We start from the raw sequence: 7,954 nt of genomic DNA on the forward strand, positions 1-7,954 counted from the left end.
TCTAATCTGCTGTTAATTCCATCTAGTGTATTCTTCATTTCCATTTTTGTATTGTTTATTTCTGACTGATTCTTTTAATGGCTTCAATGTCCTTCTTTATGCTTACTATCTCTTTGTTGAATTTCTCACTAATTTCCATAAGAATTCTTATAACTAGTGTTTTAAACTCTTTCTCTGGTAGGTTGGTTGCCTGCATTTCATTTAGTGTTTTTTTTTTTCCCCTGGAATTTTCTCCTGTTTTTTTATTTGAGACACGTTTCTTCGTCTCCTCATTCTGGCTGCCTCTTTGTGTTGGCTTCTATGTATTAGGTATATCTCCTGTGTCTCAGTCTTTGTTGGGTGGGCTTATGTAGTATGTGTCCTGTCAGTCCTGTGGCACAGTCTCCCTGATCACCTGTGTGTATTTTCCAGGAGTGTCCCTTTTGTGTGTTGTGTGTATTCTCATGTTGTAGATGAGTCTTGATTACTTTTGGTGTGTCAGTGGGTGGGATTGACTACCAGTCTGACTGGTTGTGTGGATTGGCTACAGTCACAGTGTATGAGCTGTTTTGTGTGGACTGACCCTTCAGAGGGGTATTCACCCCAGCAGGCTTTGTTCCTGTTGAAACTACCCTTTGGGTATGCCACTTGTGGGTTTAATTGGTTAGTGCTCCGGAGCCATTCTATGGGTGTGTTTTTCCTAGTGTCTCTTGGGAGGGTTTTTCATGCAGGCCAATATCAGACTTGCCTGTGACCAGCCTGGAGCTACCTGATAGGAACCACAAAGCTCTATGTGGTTGGTTTCTGTTTGTGCTGAACTGGAAGCATGTGGGAGTGTCCTTGCTGGGAACCAAGGCCAGCTTCCACCAGTATTGGACCTGAGGAAGCTTAGCAAAAAATCCATGGTGTCCTTTGGCCTGTTGCCGTCTGTTGGCTGCCCATAAGTCTCAACTGTTGAAAGAACCTTCTTAGGTGTGTGGGCTGGGCTGGTTAAACCAGTGTTTAGAGTGGCAGCAATACAGCCACTAGCTGGAAGAAGGGGGGTCCCAGGGAGTCATGAGGCATTGTCAGTGGTTTTCACAATCTCAATGCAGATTCACTTCTTGCACCTGTGCCGGGCCCATGACCACTTTGCAAAATGCTCTGAGAACACCATGGCCAGCGACTGCTTGCCTCTGGCCCACAAATCCCTGAGAGACAACCAAGAGAGGATGCAACACTCGTTGTAGTTGACTGCCCACAACTGAAAGTTCCCCAGGACGTCTCAGGCTGTCAGCTGCTGTATAAGGCTTCTGCAGCTTGTCAGGTGGGGCTGGCCTCCGGGAGCTGAGAATGCCACCAGCAATGCAGTGCTAGCTGGGCAGGGTGGGCATATAGGGCATCAACAAGGTGGTGTGCACACATAAACTTTACCAGACCTATTCTGTCTCAGATTTAGCCTTTTAGGGGAGGGTTCAACATAGGAAAGATGGTGCCCTCCTTTAGGTTACATGTGAGGCAGGCTCCACACAGGGACAAAGCCCTTACCCTAACGCCACACAACTTAGTCTTTCTGTGTATGTCCCTGGCACCTCTCAAGTTTCTGCCCCTCCACCAGAGCCCAGGTAAGTGTTTGCAAGTGTGGGCCCTTTAAGAAGATGTCTGGGTTTCCAGCCACATTCTATCTCACTGGGACAAATGGAGAGTATTCTCACTGCTTTTCACTGCTAGATGTTGTGGGAACTCCTCTTCCTGGCACAGGACTCCTGGGTTGGGTTGTCCAATGTAGGGCTGGGACCCCTGTCTCTTCAGGGGAGTTTCCACCACCGGGGTGTCCCTCCCAGTGTTCAACCACTACCTGTGGGTTTGGGGTCAGCTCATTTCACGTCTCTGCCCCTCCTACTAGTCTCAACGTGGCCTCTTCTTTATATCCTTAGTTATATGGGTTTTGTTCAGCTAATCTTCAGATGATTCTTGAAATTGGTTGTTTTATAATTTAGTTGTAGTTTTGATGTGATCCTGGCGGGCAGCAGGCATAGGATTTACCTAATTCGCCATCTTGGACCATCCCTTGGTAACCTTATTTTGGAAGGGACAGCTCATGACTTTTGTCATATCCTATTAAGTAGAATCAAGCCATTAAGCTTTGCCCACACTTAAGGGGAAGGAATTACACAAAAGTCATAAATACCAGGAAGTAGGTACCACTGGAGACCCACTTTGAGACTGTCTACCCCAGGCATTTAACTCACTTTGTTTAAAAGCTTGTTAAAAAACATTTCTTCCAAGGTCAGTTAGTGGCTTTTCAGTCAATGAACAATATTTGTTATATATCTTCTCTATGTAAAAGGTAGCTACTCAGTCAGGTATTTGGACAGTATAAAATATGCTTGAATATTTCCTAAAACATTTGCCTTATTTCCTCCTTTTATAATGCATGGAACTAATATCTTTGTTTTATTTATTCTATAATTAGAGATTGTAGAAAGTAAAAGTTATCTGAGGACATGGAATGATCTATTCTAGGTAATCATGTTGAGGAAATCTTCATGAGTACATAAGTATTATCTATGATTTAGAGAGGTAATATAGCATAGAGCTTGAGAGCACTGATTCTGCCATCAAGGAGTTTTTAAAAAATATTCCATTTATGTTTATTTATTCTATAAAAATAAAAAGTTAATTATACATTTCAACAAACATAGATGGAATAGTAAAACCCTTCGACAATTTTTTATATTATATATCTGAATATTTGCTCTTGACATAAAGCTTTTTTTCCAGAAGGACTAATATAGAATAGGTAAGTGATAGTTAACAAATGTGAATAATATGGCACAATTGTATTAACTGAGCTTCACAATGATTAGGTCACAAGTTGAAAATCTTTTAGGCTTCTCATTTCTGTTTTTATCAGTTCTTTGCAAAGGCTATTTCAGTGTATGCAGAAACCATGATAAAAGTAAAATTACACAAAACTCCTCCAGAGTTAAAGAAAACACTTCCTTTTCTTGTAATTCAGGTTTAATCAGGAACTATATAATTATATCTACTATATTTTGGTTTGTTTCCAAGAGTTAAATTTTCTTATTTACTGGAGAAAGTATAGATGCCATAAGGGAAGCTCAGCTGCTACCAGCAAGAAATTACCCAGTCCACATTTCCAGTCTAGGTGCGGTAGTGCTTCAAAGGAAGAAAGTAAATGACTGACTTTCCCTTCTTCTATTGATTCTGATTACTTGGATCCTAAATGAGTGTGTCATATTGGTTAGTAGTGGGCCTGGGGACAGGAGGGACAGGAAAAAGGAGAGAAATGAAGATGAGGGAAGAGAATCTATGTAAGGAAAAACACACATGATAAGCAGATACACAGGAAGTTTGGAAGAAGATATGAAAATGACACATACGTTATAAGTGGGGTGAAGGGAAGAGAAAATGGGAACAGTTCATCAGGTGAACTAGGTCTTTGAGTAGTGTGAGTTTATAAAATGGATATTTGTCTCTAAAATAAAGGTAGAACTAGTGAACAAATGTCGGAAAGTAAAGTTGGTGGGATAGTGCAAGGGGAAAACTGTCCTTTTAATTGTTTCCTTTGTCCCAAACTTGGATTACAAAACGCATCAAGTAAAACAGAGACTAAACACTGAAATAAAAAGACACTGCTTTTAAGATGTGTGAGCTAAGGGCAGTAAACCCATTCTAAATATAAAATTTCAAAACTGTGTGATCTGCATTCTTGTCAACCTACACACTATTCCAAATATTCTGTCATTAATTAACTAAATGGTCCATCTAGTAAACAAGACTAAATGTTGAGGGGGCTGGAAAAGAGCTGGAGTCAGCCAGTTAATAGTCACAACAAACCAACCCACTCCTGAGGATACAGAGAAAGTAAACTTATATTTTATTTTTTCCAAAGAGAAAAACAGAAATCACCATAATAGAACATTGCCTTACCTGTTGTTGCCATTTGTCACATTAGTAGGCCAAAGCCATCCCATTCCTGTGGTAGGCACTTGTGAATGGGGGCAGGGGGCCAATCTTGTAGCCATAGTGTTGAATGACCTCTCTGATGTGGCAGGGCTGGATGGAATCTCTGTGAACCTCAACACCACAGGCTGAAGTGCTCTTTTTTCTTTTCCTTTGCTTGGTTTTAGCTGAGTCTTGACCACCACTCCCATCCCCTAGTGATCCTGATGTGGTTTTCCCTGAGTGCTATGATCCAGATGGTGGAGCCATTGGTGTAAGAGGAGGTATATTATCAGGAGAGTCTGGGTAGGACTTCATGCAAGATCCCTCAGCAGAGTTGTGATAATGAGTGAAGCTTACTGAAATGGCATGGCTGAAGTGGTCTCCTGCCTTGGTTACCATGTCCTGTCACAGAAGAAGAGCCAGATCCACTAACTGTGCCCCAGTTTCATATGCTAAATACACTAAAATTTTTATAGCATATTTAGCTATTGGATTTTATCTTCATACTGCTGCAGTCCAACCAGTCTCGAAATGTGAAGCCTTTTTTTGGAGAAACTTAATTGTTGACTTTCACAGAATTCTGCATCTTAACCTGAATCCATAATTCGAGTTTATCTTTCTGCTCTCTCCATTCTTTTACTTTAACTTCACCAATTTCATCATATTTATACATTGCCAAGAGTTCTCCTGTTTAGTCAAGATTGTGAAAATTTTGAGTGATTTTTTGCCTTTTGTTTGCATTATTACTGCCACTCAATTTGTCTTCCAGATCATCCTCTTCTATCCCTTTGACAATCTTTGATTTGTAGTCTTGAAAAAACATGTATTTTAGCAATCTTCTAATTGTTTTTATCTTTGTGCATCAAAAACAGAAGATCTTCAGCAGATATTACTCTTGCTCCCAAAAAATGAGAAACTTCAGAAGCTTACTGTAGCATATTAACTGAGTATATACCACATCTTCTATTCAAACTGATGTTTCATGAAGAGACTTCCTTGCATCACCTAATGAAAACCATTGAGTCATAATTTTGAGGGCATCTGAGAAGTAGCAGTTTGTATTCTCCATCTGAAATGGGTCAATATCACAAATCTTCTCATCTGTCTGACAATAGTTAGCGCTCACAGTCGTGATGACATCACTACCTGAACATCACAGAGCTATAGAATAATCATCACAGGGTTATTCTTGCCTAACTAACTCAGATGGTAAAGTTGCTCTGCTGAAAACCTGTATTCGTTAAGAAGCTGATTATAATGATAAACCACAAACTTCAAATTCTGCAACCAGAAGACACCATTATTTGTCCCTTTGAATATTTTCTTTGTGTTCCTTAATGAACGTAGTTATAAATGCCCAGCTTCATCAACAGTCTGCATCATTGGTCCACATATGGGCTTGAGTTGTTTGGGTGGTAATGGCGAGCAGCCAGCCACCCAAGGACAGGCTGACCCCGACTGTGCCCATGGGGAAGCCACAGGGCTGTCCAGGCAGCTGTAGCAAGAGACTCACACATTTAATTTTCTTCTATTTTGCAATTACAGTTGACATTCAATATTATTTTATATTAGTTTCAGGTGTATAGCATATGGTTAGACATTTGTATAAGAAGCGATCCCCCTGATTAGTTTAGTACCCACCTGGCACCATACGTTATTACTATATTATTGAGTATATTCCCTATGCTGTACTTTACATGCCCATGACTATTTTGTAACTACCAATTTGTACTTCTTAATCCCTTCAGGACTTTTTTCGCCCTGCATCCCAACTGCCCCCCGTAAATCTGGCAACTATCATTTTGTTCCCCGTATCTATGAGTCCATTTCTGCTTTGTGTGTTTATTTATTTTGTTGTCTATTTTCACATATAAATGAGATTTTATGGTATTTGTCTTTCTCAGTCTGACTTATTTCACTTAGCATAATACCCTCTAGGTCCATCCATGTTGTGGCAGGTGGTAAGATTTCATTCGTTTTTAAAGCCAAATAATATTCCATTGTATATATGTACCACCTCATCTTTATCCAATAGTCTATTGATGGACACTTAGGTTCCTTTCATATCTTAGCTATTTTAAATAATGTTGCAATGGACATAGAGGTACATATATTTTTTTTTGAATTATTGTTTTGAATTTCTTTGGAAAGAAATTTCTTTGGAAAGAAGTGGAATTGTTGGGTCATATGGTAGTTCTATTTTTAATTTCTTACCCCCCCAAAAAAATATAGTTTTATGCAAACCCATTTTCAGGTAAATATGATGTATCAGAGGTAGAATTTCTGCTTCCACCAAGCTTGAAGTGTGATTTATGTACAATGACAGGTTAAAATGAGCTAGTTTCCCATACCAATATAAAACAGCTACTAGGAATTTTTATACCTCCTGGTCCCTGACTCTGCTCACTTAAAAGGTGATTTATTCTGACCCACTTCTCTACTTTTCTCTGATTTTGTAATTATTTTCTTATGAGCAGACATCACTCTAAGTTTTCTTACTGCCTTTGTACAGGGGTCAAATCTCCAAAATCATTGACCAAGTCCTCTTACCTTTAGTTTGATGAGGCTTTGTATACTCCCTTCATCAGAGTCAATGTTAACATTCTAATTTGAGTCTATGTCAGCTCAGTCTTGTGATTTTTTTTTTTTGCCCCATTCCACCTCCACCATCACCTACCTCTATGTTTCTACCTGCATCTGGTACCAGTCAGAAAGGGCTGATGGGACAAAGGATTCCTATTGCGATGTATGTTCCTGGGAATTTTGTAGCTCAATATTCATGTTTATCTGCCCCTCTGAGTTCTTGCTAGTTTTATGTCTTTGGTTGCCTGGGGCATAGGAAATAGCATGTGTTTTGATTGATAGCTTGGAGTTATAGTAGACAATTGATGCTGCTCATACTTTGCCAGTTACTGCTACTTAAATAGTACAGTTTTGTATGAAAGGAGCAGTATTCTGTTAAAAGAAAATAAGTTTGATATCAGCAGGTTAATCTTGCAAATAGGTACATTTCCAGGTATGCCTTGAAAACAATTGAACTAGGCCTTCACTCCAAAACTTGAATACGCTCCATGTTGAACACTGCTGAAGAATTTAAAATGAGTCAGCTTCTTCTCGTGTCGAGAAAGTTTCATCCTATGTGGAATCAAAGAAAAAAGCTGGGATACCAAAAGAATCAACAATTACCACACACAAACTGTACCAGGCTCTGCGCCCAGCTCATCTAATGCTCACAACAACCTTGAAAAGTAAGTACTACTACCCCCATATTATGGATGTGAAAATTGAGGCCCCCAGAGGGCTTCAGTATTACACATAGGTGGTTGATCTAGGATTTAGTCTCAGCTCTGCCTGAATCTAAAGGCTTACTCCTGCTATGTGCAATAGAATGGCAATGTACTGGTCAACATTATTGAGGCTCAACTATATGTCACAGTAATAATAGCTAAAATCTATACAGCAATTCTTAAAGTTCCAGGCACTGTTGTAAGTTTTAATTAAATCCTCATAACAACCTTGTGATGTAGTCATTATTATTATCTCCATTTTATAGAAGAGAGAACTGAAGCAAGGGTTGTTCAACAACATAGAGCTTTTAAGTGGCAAATATAGAACCTTAAGACAAGCAGTATGGTTCCACAATCTCAATAGTACACCTAACCTCTTTCACTCACTAGCATATTTGATTAATTAATCAGGTTATTAGCACATCCTTTTGCTTCAGTTGTCTATTGCTATTAGGTTAGTGCAAAAGTAATTGCAGTTTAAAAGGTTAAAAATAATTGCAAAAACCGCAATTACTTTTACACCAACCTACATAAAAATTACTTTACACCAACCAACATTTTTTACATACATAAAAAACTATCCCAAACTTTAGTGGATTGAAAAAATAATTGTGTTTTATGAGTCATGAATCCAGGAAGGGCTCAGCTGGGCCTCCTGAATCCATGTGGCATTAGTTGGGGTAATGAGCTACAGCCACTTCCAAGGTGACTTCTTCACTACATGCTTGGTGCTTTCT

At 39.3% G+C, this 7,954-nt stretch overlaps 1 pseudogene; it reads right to left on the reverse strand.

Annotated features, from left to right (window-relative positions):
* Positions 1–3,936: 3,936 nt before the first annotated feature.
* On the reverse strand, positions 3,937–4,603 carry LOC109438123 (transcription initiation protein SPT3 homolog; annotated as a pseudogene).
* Positions 4,604–7,954: the final 3,351 nt, after the last annotated feature.

The sequence above is a fragment of the Rhinolophus sinicus genome, chromosome X (assembly GCF_036562045.2).
Source record: "Rhinolophus sinicus isolate RSC01 chromosome X, ASM3656204v1, whole genome shotgun sequence".
NCBI classification, from domain to species: Eukaryota; Metazoa; Chordata; class Mammalia; order Chiroptera; family Rhinolophidae; genus Rhinolophus; species Rhinolophus sinicus.